This window comes from Polistes dominula, unplaced genomic scaffold (assembly GCF_049000335.1).
Source record: "Polistes dominula isolate Pdom_NZ unplaced genomic scaffold, Pdom_raw_medaka contig_31, whole genome shotgun sequence".
In the NCBI taxonomy this organism is placed as follows: Eukaryota; Metazoa; Arthropoda; class Insecta; order Hymenoptera; family Vespidae; genus Polistes; species Polistes dominula.
The window spans coordinates 3769988-3783170 of NW_028300925.1; the positions used below are offsets into that span (position 1 = coordinate 3769988).

The 13183-nt window shown below is 36.8% G+C and overlaps 1 protein-coding gene across 2 annotated transcripts in view; it reads left to right on the forward strand.

The window, feature by feature from the left end:
• LOC107072631 (uncharacterized) overlaps positions 1–13183 on the forward strand; it is a 52101-nt gene that overhangs the window by 7722 nt on the left and 31196 nt on the right. Inside the window, exon 2 of one of the 2 annotated variants that reach the window (XM_089171031.1) lies at positions 4149–4209. The exons of the other annotated variant lie outside the window; for it this stretch is intronic. The gene's annotated coding sequence lies outside the window, so the exon portion shown is untranslated. The remainder of the gene's footprint in view (positions 1–4148; positions 4210–13183) is intronic. 2 annotated transcript variants of the gene reach the window in all.

Sequence of the window (13183 nt, forward strand, 5' to 3'; positions counted from 1 at the left end):
TGTATACATACGTACCGCTAAGTATAATAAAAAGTACAACGAAAATAATAAATTGAATGATCAACGTGTAACGCGAGTTAATAATAAATTACCCATATGAATAATTATCGTTAATAGAACAATTGATTTGGACATATTGGAAAATAAACAAATTATTATTATTCGTATTATGCATTTTCGTAGGAAAATGTATTCTTTTCTCTCTCTCATCTCTTGTAATTAATTTCGTAAATCGAAGTGAACAACGGGAAAGGAAACTCGCGATATCGGAGAAACAATCTTGGAAACGTAATGTGATTCTCGAGAACGCGTTGAAATCCGTGAGTATCAAAACATGGCGCCACACCTTTCGTCTCCCTTCTCCCTTATTCCCTTTTCCCTTTTCCCTTACACACACTTGGTCTTTCGTTAGCAAGCGCGAAATAGGAAAACCGAGACGAAACTAGAGACGAGGAGCTTGCGCGCGAGCGAGCGAGCGTGAAATAGGGGGATGAGAAGAGAAGGGTAGTTAAGGAGAAGGAGAAGAGGGTGAGGGTGAGGTGAGGGTGAGGTGAGGGTGAGGTGAGGGAGAAGAGTGGTATCAAAGCGCGTGCAGCGAAGACGGCCAAAGGATTTTAGCATCCGCTTGACCCCGACCTCCTTCTTTTAACCTATATTTACGAGTGTATTTTTTCTTCGTTCTTTCTTTCCTTCCTACCTTACTCTTTTTTTTTTCTTTATTCTTTTTTCTTTTTTCTTGGTCGCCCGCAAAACTATTTTAATACGTAAATCAAAAATTTTTATCGGTTCGTTTAATTAAATACCTTTATATTTATCAATAAACATTTACAATATTTGGTACTTAGGTATTAACGCCATGGCACCGCAGCAAAAATTCCGCTAATGCGCCAATAAAGTGCAATCTTGTTGTTCGCACACAACAACCTTGTTGTTTGCACACAGCAACCCTGATGGTTGTAGTTTTCATAGTAGTTTTCATTCGATAACAAACAACCCTTCTTACAATTAGTTTCTTTTCAACTCTCTTGTGTCGCGCGTCTTCTTCATATTTCTCAGCTTTATAATATATTCGCAATGTCGTCGTCGTCGTCGTCGTCATCCTCATCGTCGCGTGACGTGCGATATGCTAGACGATTTTACGAGAAGAACACGCGACGCACCGTACATTATGACAAGCATCACGAGTCCTCTCGACATAAAGTTACTCATATCGTGAGAGAGAGAAAATACTTGCAGAGAAACCCAAGTGAATGCGTTCGTTTCAAAGTTAGAAGGAGAGAAAGAGAGAGAGAGAGTGCGAAAAGGAGATTCCCTTCTTCATAGTTGACAAACGTTTGATAATCTTTCCTCATTCTCATTCTCACTCTCACTCACTCTCTCTCTCTCTCTCTCTCTCTCTCTCTCTCTCTCTCTCTCTTTATCTCTGTCCTTTTTTCCGTCTCACGTACTTATTTTCTTGTCGACTAAATTTAGGAACCGAACAAGAAAAAGGCAAGGGTTTTTTAAAGGGTTATGATATTATGAAGAAAATTCTTTTCTTTTCTTTTCTTTTCTTTTCTAAATATATGCATTTTTTATTATTACTATTATTACTACTATTATTATTATTTGAATATTTGTTAGTTTTGCAATTTCGTTTGGAGCATTTCATAGAGACTAAAGCTAAATAGGAAGCGAAACGTTGAAGTCTTAATGAGAAATGCTTTTTAATGATCATTATTTTGGAATTTTTTTTTTTTTTCGTTTCCAACGTTTCAGCGATTCTTTTTAACATTTCTTTTATAGCAATGATTTGAACGAGTTATTATTATTATTATTATTATTATTATTATTATTATTATTATTATCGTTATTAATTTTTATTCTTTTATTTCATTTTTCTATTCAGAAAAGCTTTAAGAGATATACAATCAATTAAACTATCTCCTTTTTTTTTCTAATAAAAGAAAGGAGTATAGATTTTGTAACGAATAACGGGGAACACATACACACATACACGTTAGTTTTTATGTACAAAAGAGCAAACAATAATGTTTCCTTTATTCGGACATTTTCTTTCTCAATTTTATTCTTTTTTCTAACCTTTTGTCGATCGAGGATACCATCGTCGAAGTAAAAATATTTGTCTCGAGACAATATCTAAGCGAGATTACGATACCAACGAACTAACAAAATGACTTGGGGTAAACGCGTAATCTTGCTTCTACGATTCCACGAATAAAAAGCCGACGTTCCAGATTTTATCTCGGTGAGTTTTCCAACTTCGAAAGACAACGACGACGACGACGACGACGACGACGACGGCGACAGATTAATGAGTGGACCCGTAATTAAAATTGTACATAGTTCTACCTTTCTACCATTGTTCATCGTCAATGTGAGAATACGAAATGAAAATGAAAATTCTTTTCTGTTTTTTTTTCTTCTTTTTCTTCTTTTTCTTATTCAAATTTACTGATTTGTAATTTTGTTTACTCGCCGAATATGTAATAATTAATTGAATACAAATTAATATGAATTATTGACCTATTTATATAAATCGAGAACGAATTTTTCGAGCAGCTCGATAATTTATCTTTTACTAGGGGTACCCCGCCACCCGTTGCTGTGGCTCACAATCAGCAACGAATTACCTTATACCGCCATCTGTTAGAATGATATAAACTATTCTATCTTTTAAGTTGCATGAAACTGCACACATTGTGTAAAATTTGATTAAAATCGGTTCAGTAGTTTAGGAGTCCATTGCGGACAAACAACGTCACACGTAATTTATATTGATTAAGATTTATTTATTTTCCATAGGAAAAGAATCCTAATTATTTTTCAAATGACTTAATAAATCACAACTAAGGATTTATTTTGACGAGATAAGTCGAATAAAATTCTTTTCTATAATACTTCATTTCTATTGGATCTAATCTACGGATCGAAATTTCAATTTCGTACCTTTACTACTCGTCTAATGTGAATTCAAACATTACTTAATTAAAGTATGTAATTATGTCTTATTTCATACTGTTAATGGTCGCTTTTATTCTATCACCTGTAACAGTAAATTATTTCACGAATAAAGTTAACATATATAATAATGTATAAAGCTTTGAAAAAAAAAATAAAATAAAATAAATCGTTCGTCACTTGTTGCGAGTACTGGCTGGCTCCGCCGCAGTCGATCCTATCAAATATTTTTCTCTGCGAGTTTCTCGTAAAACAAAGTTTATTAGATCGATAAAAGGATAATCGTATCGATAAACCACCGCGAAACTTCATAAAACTCGTTTGCTTGCTTGTTCCCCTCCCCTCTCTCTCTCTCGCTCACTCTGAAACGAGTGAGAGAAAAAAAGAGAGATAAAAGAGTAATAGAACTGTCGGTGAGCTTACGTTCGTTAGTTACGCCAGTTGACTAATTATCGTATCGCGTTTTGTTTTTCCCGTAGTAACGCACATCGTCATACTTCGATAAATCATAAGCGACCATATCCAAGCTGGAAAATTAACGTTACCGATTCCCACGATGTTAAACGACTCTCTTGGGATGTGTTTTGCTGGGTGCTACCACTGCTACTACTACTACTGTTGCATGCCACAGAAATGAACGTCGAAAAGCGAAATACCACGTTTCAAAATTCATTCTATAAATTTCAAAGTTGGAGAGAAATAAAAAAAAAAACAAAAGTAGGGATAGATGTATAAAAATATCAACGAGAAATAGTTTCAGAGAAATAATAATAAATGAGTAAAAGGAGAAAGGGAAAGAAAAATAAAAAAAAAAATAAAAAAAAGAATAGGACGAAGGGGGGGTGGTAGGGAGAAAAAGATTGGTCGTAAAAAAAAAGTGCGAAAGTACTCGCCTCGACCTTTTGTTAGTCGGAACGAAAGAGTAAGTCCTTGAGGAAACGATTCAAGAGGTTATTATCTCTCGGCTAAATACGTTTTCTCAGAGACAGAGTCTGGCTCTTATAAGAACTTTTCATTTTTTTTTGTTTTTTTTTTATGGATCCTTGATTGGTACCTACATACATACATACATACATATATATGTGTTTGATTTTTATATTTGATATTTTTATTGGTCTCCTCCTTTATCTCGAATTTCTTGCATTATTCTTTTTTTGGCCGGTTTACAACGTATCGATGAATTGCAGGAAGTGAAGGCGACTGGATCGATAATCGCACCGTTTCCTGAATTACCTCTTGCATATATGTGTACGTACGTGTATCTATACAATATCAGTGTGTACGTTATTCGCTGTTTGCTTGTTTCCCCCGTGAATGTGTGCAAACGTGTATATGCATTGGAAACTGGCAGAGAATCACGAAGAATAATGTGAAAGAGAGAAAGAGAGAAAGATGGATGGATAATAGTCCTTTTTCTCTCTCTCTCTCTCTCTCTCTCTCTCTCTCTCTCTCTCTCTCTCTCTCTCGTTTATAACGCTCGTGCAAACAGCGTTTGGTCAGCATTCACAACTTGGCCGTTAGTACTATGAGGGTTGCACGAGGTATACGAGAAACAGAGACAAAGATAAAATAAGAGAGAAAGAGAGTGATAGGGTAGGGAGGTGGGTGGAGGAGAAGGGGGGGGTTGAGAAGGAGGAAAGGGACGAGATGCTCCAGAAGTTCCCATCTAGGTTGGTGCTCTTTACACCGAGCGACCTTTTCCTGCGTGAATTAACTTACGCATAAAAGGGCCACCCCTTAAACGAGTGCACTTCTGAAAAGGCGTTCCTACGAATACGTACTTTGGTGATGGTAGTAAAAGAAGGACGAGGAAAAGGAGAAAGAGGGAGAGTGGAAGGAGGTGGAAGGAAGAGGAGGAGGAGGAGGAGGAGGAGGAGATAAAGAGAGAACTTCTTTAAATTCCGACAGCTCGATAAAGGTTCGTTGGCTTAGGCGAACCTGCTTTAACGATGTGTTGGTTGGTGGTACTTCTTTTGCTTAGCAAACACCATGGAAAGGGAAAAGAAAGAAAGGAAGAAAGAGAAAGAATGTTTTAAATTCATCGAGCTCGCACGAATTCTTTAACCATTTCCTTTTGTAAAATCGCATTGCGGAGGTTGAAATCATCGCATCCTGCGGCACGCGTCGCGTCCTGCATTAGAAAAATCTTCTTCCAACCTCTGTTCGTTCGTTCGTTCGTTCCTTCCTTCCTTCCTTCCTTCCTTCGTACCTTTTCTTTTTGTATTTTTAACAACAAATCGATTTTAGTTCAAGCAAAAATAATTCGACATTAAAGAAATAACGGAGAAGGAAAAAAAAAATATGTCGAACTTTTCTTCGATTTGATCTTTTACCACGCGTCTACCAATTTCTTACTTCCTTAACATCATTTCTAGGATTTTCGAGATGGTACGTTTCCCATTCGCATTTGCAAAGCTTTTTCCTCTCTTTCTCAAGTTCCTCCTCTTAGAGAGTTCGTTCAACGACGATAAGAATTCAATGATATTTCGAGAAGAGGAAGGAATTACTTTTCGACTTTCTTGAATAAGCGTGAAAAGGGCGTACAACGTCGAGAAAGAAAGAAAAGGAAAAAGAAGAAAAAGCAGAAAAAGAACCAGAAAAGAGAGAAACTACGACAAGGACGACGCTCCTCCCCCCCCCCTCCCCCACGTTGTTGAATATCGAACGAGCAAGGAAAATATTCGCATTCGTCGGCACGAATTATCTATCCCCGTTTCAAACCCTTAGCTAGATTTTCCTCTCTCTCCTCTTCTACGTTTTCCATCTTTTTCGTCTGCTCTAGAAAAGAAGGGTGGGTGACGCCAAGCTAAGACGTCAAAACAGCCAAAGAATGAGAAATAAAAAGATAAAGGAGAAAAGGGGAAGGAGAGAACGAGGGATGGAAGGGAGGAGGTAGGGGAGGAAAAAGATAGGAAGAGAGTGAAAATAGTCGCTTCGTGTTCTCGCAAAATCGATACGCCATTCTATCCTCCCTCTCTCCCTCTCTCTCTCTCTCTCTCTATTTTATCTTTTTCCTCATACTTTAGCAAGAGGCATTTGTGAAGTCGAAAATTGACAAAACTTGGTCTCTTCGTCAAAGAAACGAACGACATTGACTCGACATCGACAAAGATTGGTCCTGGTTCTTCTCGAGGACGAAAAGCCCAACAAAGAAGAGAGAGAGAGTGAGAGAGAGAAATAGAAATAGGATAGAAAAAGTAAAAGGTATAAAAGGAAAAAAAAACACGACAGGATGGGATCGTAAGACAAGAAGAAAAGAGAGAAAGAGATTTTGGTCGATGCAGTCGGGCGGTGCAGTACGAAAGGCAGATTCAAAATGTGCCGATTGTATCTGTTGGTGCCAGTGACCCCCTATTGATTCCACGCTCAGCGAAGCACAGAGCAGACCCTCTCACTTCCCCTCTCCCTCTTCCCCTCTCACTCGATGCCACGCCATTCTCCTACCCTCTTCGTCCTTCCACTCTTCGCCCTTTCTCTACAACCACCACCACCAACCCTATGCTTTTCTTGCACACACACACACACACGCACGCATGCACGCACACATACATCCTCTTTTCCAACCCCTTGTTTCCCTCTACTAACATCGCTCGTACCACAACCACCACTATTACTAGGTACTATAATACCTACACCACTAGAGCACTACCCTTACTACTACTACTACTACTACTACTACTACTACTACTACTACTACTATTACTATTACTATTAACAACGTTCTGTGCTCGCTCGACTGGCACGCTCGTTTCGCGACGACGAGCGTCGAGGTGCTGCCTGCCTACGCCTTTCGCGGATAGGTGAAAATCATTTTAACCTTTAGTGAGTGCCTAGGCCCAAGAATAGGGAGGCCAACTCCGAGTGGAGTACTCCCTTGATACCACTCTCTCACATTTTTTCCTATACCAAAGTACTAACGCGTTTTCTCCGTTCCTATGAAATCTTCTTTTGCTTAGACCGAACTTCTCTCTCCGCTTGATAAAGGAGACATTTTGTGCTTCTAAACAAAAAGAGAAACCGAGAGAGAGAGAGAGAGAGAGATAGTTGATGTCATTAAATATAACTTTCAACTAAAAGTCTATCATTTCATATACACGTATGTATCTATGTGTATATGTATAAGTACATATATACTTGGAGTAACGAGATTACGATATAGCCAGCGAACTCTAGAAAATTGGATTCATTGAATTACATCTTCTCCATCGTCGTCGTTGTCGTCATCGTCATCGTTGTCGTTGCTGTTGCTGTTACTGTTACTGTTGTTGTTGTTGAGTTGGGTTGTTGCAATGCACATAGGGCTGTTGTATAGGGGTTAACAATTTATTGAGAGAGAGAGAGAGAGAGGTAGAACTCCAGGAAAGTTAGAGAAAATAAATCGATCTAGGGGAGATCGAGTAAAAATATTGGATTAGCTGTGTGGCCTCTGTCGAGGCTTTTGAATATGTCCTCCTGGCGCTTGGATAGTGCACTCCACCTCTCTCTCTCTCTCTCTCTCTCTCTCTCTTCTGATGCGTGTTCGTTGAATTTACGCACGCGGTTTAATCGAATTATTTCCAAAGTCGTTCCTATATAATGACAGGTCACTGGCCCGATATGATAATGCAATATATTTACCTACTACGTAAATTTATATACATATATATATATATATATATATGTATATATACGCGTGTGTATGAGTGTATGCATTATACCTACATATAATACGTAAAACGAACGAACTAATATCATATAGTCGAAAACCTTGGAATTTATTTCCCTTTATTCGGTGAAAACGATAATACAAAGTGCACAAAAATTTTGATTAATTTGTTTATAATTACTAAATAATAAATTAAATGATTATGATTTAATTATTCCCATTTGATTTATTATTAAATTTGTTTATAATTAATTTGTTATAATATCCTTTCAAATTAATGTTCCATTTTAAAATGTGCTTTATTCATTTTTAGAAATCCCGTGAAAATTTTTGAAAAGGATCCTTATCTTTTTTTTTTGTCATACTTTGAATATGTGAAAACCGTATTTTTTCACCGAGTACGGATGAACATGTGTTTATCTATATTACAGCTAACACAGGGATACATATATCGTAGTACGATATACTAATATAGATGTTTAAATATAAAAAGGAAAGTCGCATACGAGGTAGGATCGATTGCCAAGCAGCGGATATTTCTATCTCTATTATCTATCAAGAGTAAAACAACTAATTATTTAATATCAAAATATTTATTCTACTTACATTATACCTACACGCGTTTCTATTATTTCTATAGTTGTTACGATTATTAATTATCATTATTATTATTAACATTATATTATATTTTTGGGATTACATTATTATATAATACTTTAAATGTTATCATCATCATCATCATCATGACTATTATTATTATTATTTTATTTATTACGCTGCATATAGACCAGAACAAATACTGTCAGCGACACTGATATTATAACACTGACATTATAAAAGAAACGTAAACTTATTTCTTCGACACAACACAACAACTACGACTATATACCTGTGTATAGGTTAGGCCAAAAGTTCTTGAGTAATTTTAAAAATCAATTACCCTTTTTTTTTACCGAGACTTTCCAGGCCAAGTTTATATTTCAAATTATAAAACTATCGGGGACCTAAGAAAGAACTCTTCTTCCGTGCTTTCTTTTTTTTCCTCTTTTTTTTTTTTTTTACAATTTGAAAAACGATTAGATTGGAAAAAAAAAGTCTCGAGAAATATAATAGTACGTGGTTGATTTTGTAAAAAATGACCTAAGGACTTTTGGGCCACCCTGTAATACGTACGCGTGTTCACATGCATACAGAACAGCAGAGTCTGCTGTTGGTACAGTTTCTTATCGCAAAGTACAAAGTGGACTTCGAAGGTGCGATATAACACTCGCGAAGTTCGCCCTCGTAAATTTATAGGTCCTTTTCTTTTTTAAATGTCGTCCTTCCTCTTACCTCCTTGCCCCCCTTCCTCCTCCTCCTCCTCCTCCTCCTCCTCACGCGAGACCTTTTTCCAAGGATTTTCATTCTCGCTGCAGGCCTTCGTCCGCTCGCGCGCGGGCTTTTTTCTTATTTCTTGTTCGTTTTTGCTTAAGCGCGCGCTCGACCGTGTAAAAACGGTATTAACGTTTCACCGTGGTAAAAAGGGGTGGGTGGATGGGTGGTTACCACGAAGAAGAAGAAGAAGAAGGGTAGAGCCAGCGGCAGGTAAGCCAGTAGCCAGTTCTCGTGCACCCTTAAATCATTTACAACTTGCGAGCTATTCGAACCAACACCCTTTTACTTACACAGAGACGGGTACACGTACGCATACACACACGTATATACGTGTTACGTGTCAGCAGGAACATGCGAATTTGTAAAGTCTTTTAGCCCCACGGTGCACGACCAAGATAAATTTCTTCTACCCTTTTCCTTCCTTACGACCACTCATTTTTTTTTCTTTCCCTAAATGAGTTTCCTTATTTGCGCATTGACCTCGACTCCTCCTCCTCCTCCTCCTCCTCCTCCTCTTCCTCCTCTTCCTCCTTCTCCGCTTAGTTGATATTCGTTGAATCTTTTAGATCTCCTCTTCTCTTCACGCGTTTTTTTTTTATTTTTATTTTCGTTTCTATATTTTTCCTTTGCCATGACGAAAGTTAAATATGAATCCTACTAAATAATTTGGTTCTTCCTTATCTTTTATATCTGTCTTTTATCCTGTTCTATTTTTCGTTGTTACGGAAAAGAAAAGAAAAAATATAAAAAAAGATTGTTGACGTGTGGTAGCCATCTTGAGTCGAGTTTAACATAACCCCTGTTACCCCTGTGTCCCCTCCTGTCTATACGAAGAATGTACGTATTTATATGATCTTTTTTCTCTTACGTTAGTCGCAGGTATACTTCGAATATCCATCCACTACCATCTCGCATGGTATGTGGCGGGGGGTTGGTGAGGAAGAGGGTTTCCTCGTGTAATTCTTTCACGCTCGCTTAGCTTCTTACTAACCTCGGCAACAACCAGTCAGCCAGCCAGCCAGTCAGCTAGCCAGCTAGCTACCTAGCTAGCTAGCTGGGTAGCTATTACACCCCTATCACCTAGCTGAAAATAATCTTTCTTTTAACTCTTTGCGGCATAAAATTTCAGATAATAAAATAGCCCTATCTCTATGTTGCATAAAAATTTGATTAAGTTTTAAATTAAATAACATTGGTGTATATTTTTTATTAATAAAGATATTACATAATATAAAAACATTAATAACCAATTGCTTAGAGTAAATAAGACGAAATATAAACTTATGAGCATGTGTAGCTATTGCAATATTTCAGGGTGGGACTAAAAATGTCCCACCGTGCATTACGGTGTATCAAAAAGGTGGTAGGACACTTTTAATCCCACTGTGTACCCCAAAGAGTTAACTTAACGGTGATGTAAAAATGTATAAACACACGGCTAACGGCTTACGGGGACATCTTCTTTAATTTTTATTTTTATTTTTTATCATTTTTATTTCTTTTTTTTTTTTTTTTTTTAACCCCCTTTCTATCGATTTTCCTTCTTCGTGGAAGCGAATTTCAAGTGATAGTGATTGATTGCAAATCTTTCGTGAAATTTCATTACTCGTTTGTTTGGTCAAAAAAAGAAAAAGAAAAAGGAAAAAAAATATATACATAAATAAGATGTAAAAAGGAAGTCCTTAAAAATTGAGCTCTGAGAGGAAGAAAAAAAAACAATCTTTAACGGGTATCCGATGAAAAAGCTTTAGCGGTTTATTAGATTACGAAGCACGAATTTCGCTCGGTTAAATTCCCTTTCTTTTAAATTACCTACCTGGTATTCGCGAGAAACGGCTGACGACGACGACAACGTGTGCAACGAGTGGGTGGTGTGTGTGTGTGTGTGTGTATACGCGACCACTCAAGCGTGCGTTCGCTTTGAAATTACATCAAATCACTGCCTTCCAAGAGGTCACGAAGCTTTCCGACTTTTCAACCATCAATTGTTACGAATCGTTCATCTTTCTATAATGATCCTTTTCTATTCCATTTTTTTTTCCCCTACCGATCTAACTCTCCCTCTATTTTTACATTTCTTTTTCAGTGAGTGTGAAGCAAAAAGAAAAAAAGAAATATGGTCGCATCAGGTGGTGTCCATTTTATTTACGATCGTAATCTAAATTGCGTCTGTACGTCGTCTATGTTTTGTAATTCATAGCATTCGATATTCCCTAACCCTTAACATTGTGTAGGTCCACCCTTTATCACTAACTTTCTCATTCGAAGTAGTTTAAAGACCTTGTATGTTACACGTATGTTCACGTGCGTAAGCGAATATCATTTTAACGGCTGCCATTTTCCTCGAGTACACGTAATAAAGTCAAAGTTACACTACCCCTCCCTCCCCCGGTTATGCGAATTGGAAGTCCGTTTAAGTACTTCACCATCCACACGAGCCGCCATTGCATGCCGGTACATAACAGAATCGTTGAAAAGTGCTAGGGTAATTCGAAACCGTTGAGTACTTTTCTCTCTCTCTCTCTCTCTCTCTCTCTCTCTTTCTCTCTCTCTCTCTCTCTCTCTCTCTCTCTCTCTTTCTCTCTCTATGCTCCAATGAGTTTTCAAAGTAAAATTCTTCAATCGTCAGAAGTGTCAGACGTGTGTGTTGTGTTAATGCTCGAGGGATGAATTAAAGAAGTGTCGATCAAAACGAAAGAGAGCAAAGAAACACAAAGAGACCACATGTACATATATATATATATAGGTGCACAAGGAAAAATCTGTGTTTGTGGAAACAAAAGTGAAAATATCAAAGAGTGGGAGTGGAAAAAGAAACACGAGAATAGGAAGAAAATTTGTTCATTCGAAAATTTTTAATGAACTTGTTCATTTTCAACATTTTTCATTAAGAAAATTCTTTAGTTTTTTATTTAATAAATTTATTAACATTACAAATTTTTTTCTCTTTGATAAATTATTATTTGCAATTCTTAACAGGTAACTATGAAAATAATAATAAATTATACAATATATATATATATATATATATATATATATATATATATGTGTGTGTGTGTGTGTGTGTTTTGTTTAATATACAACAATTTTTCATTCTTTTTAAAAATTAATTAACGTTACAATCCGTGGTAAAAAAGAAAAAAAAACCTTATACAAGATTCAGACCCATACACGTGTGTACATTGCATTATTACCCGACGTAATATTAATTAAAAAAATATTAATGACGAAACATAGAGCAGTCATAAAGGAAAGAGATTCGAGACGATCTACAGGGTGAGAACAAAGTTGATGTCGAATACTCGAAACTCACAGAATCACAAGATTTGGGGAATGAGTAGCAAGGCTTCAGAACTTTGACGCAACCTTTGATTGTGTTTCGCCATATGCAAATTTAGCCTTTGCATTGGAGAGGTGTTACTCTCGGTCACTACTCGATTTAATTCCTTAATTCGAATTTGAACTCTCTCTCTCTCTCTCTCTCTCTCTCTCTCTCTCTTTCTCTCTTTCTCGACAGTCTCCTCGTGGTAAGAGGAATATTATTTTTAGTTACGAAATTCAAATAAAAATTAAATACGATGGATGAATCGGTCAATTCTATTTTGTAACATTATTTAAAAAATGCACAAATAAATCATTTCTTCAGAGCTTATTTGATTTCACCCAATATATCCAATATAATTCCAAAAAAGGTCCAATTATTATAAGTTAAATTATAAAATCGGCCGTTGTTCGTATAAAAGGGACAACGTTGTTGGCTATAGAACGTTCCATTCTCGAGAAAATATTGCTGTCCGAAGTTATAAACTGAGGGTAAAAAAGGAAAACCTAACATGGAGGAAAAAAGGAAGGAAGGAAGGAAGGAAGGAAGAAACGCGTACTTGCTCTTGATCATCCCCCCCTCCCCTCGTCTCTGGGTTTCACGAAGAATTAAATTGGCCTCGAGTGAGCAGTGGAAATGAAAGACCTTTTTCTTACAAGGACTCAAACCCGAAGCACACACACACACATACACCCTTCGTATATATCTTTTTTTTCCTTTTCCTTCATTTTATTTTTATCTTTCTCTTCTACCTTTTATTTTGTTTTTTTATTCTTTTATTTTTTTTTTTTTTTTTTTTTTTTTGGTCACTTTAAGATCATAGCAATTTTCCTTTCATTAATGCAGAATAAAGGACCTCGTGCACTTTTAATTATTCGCGT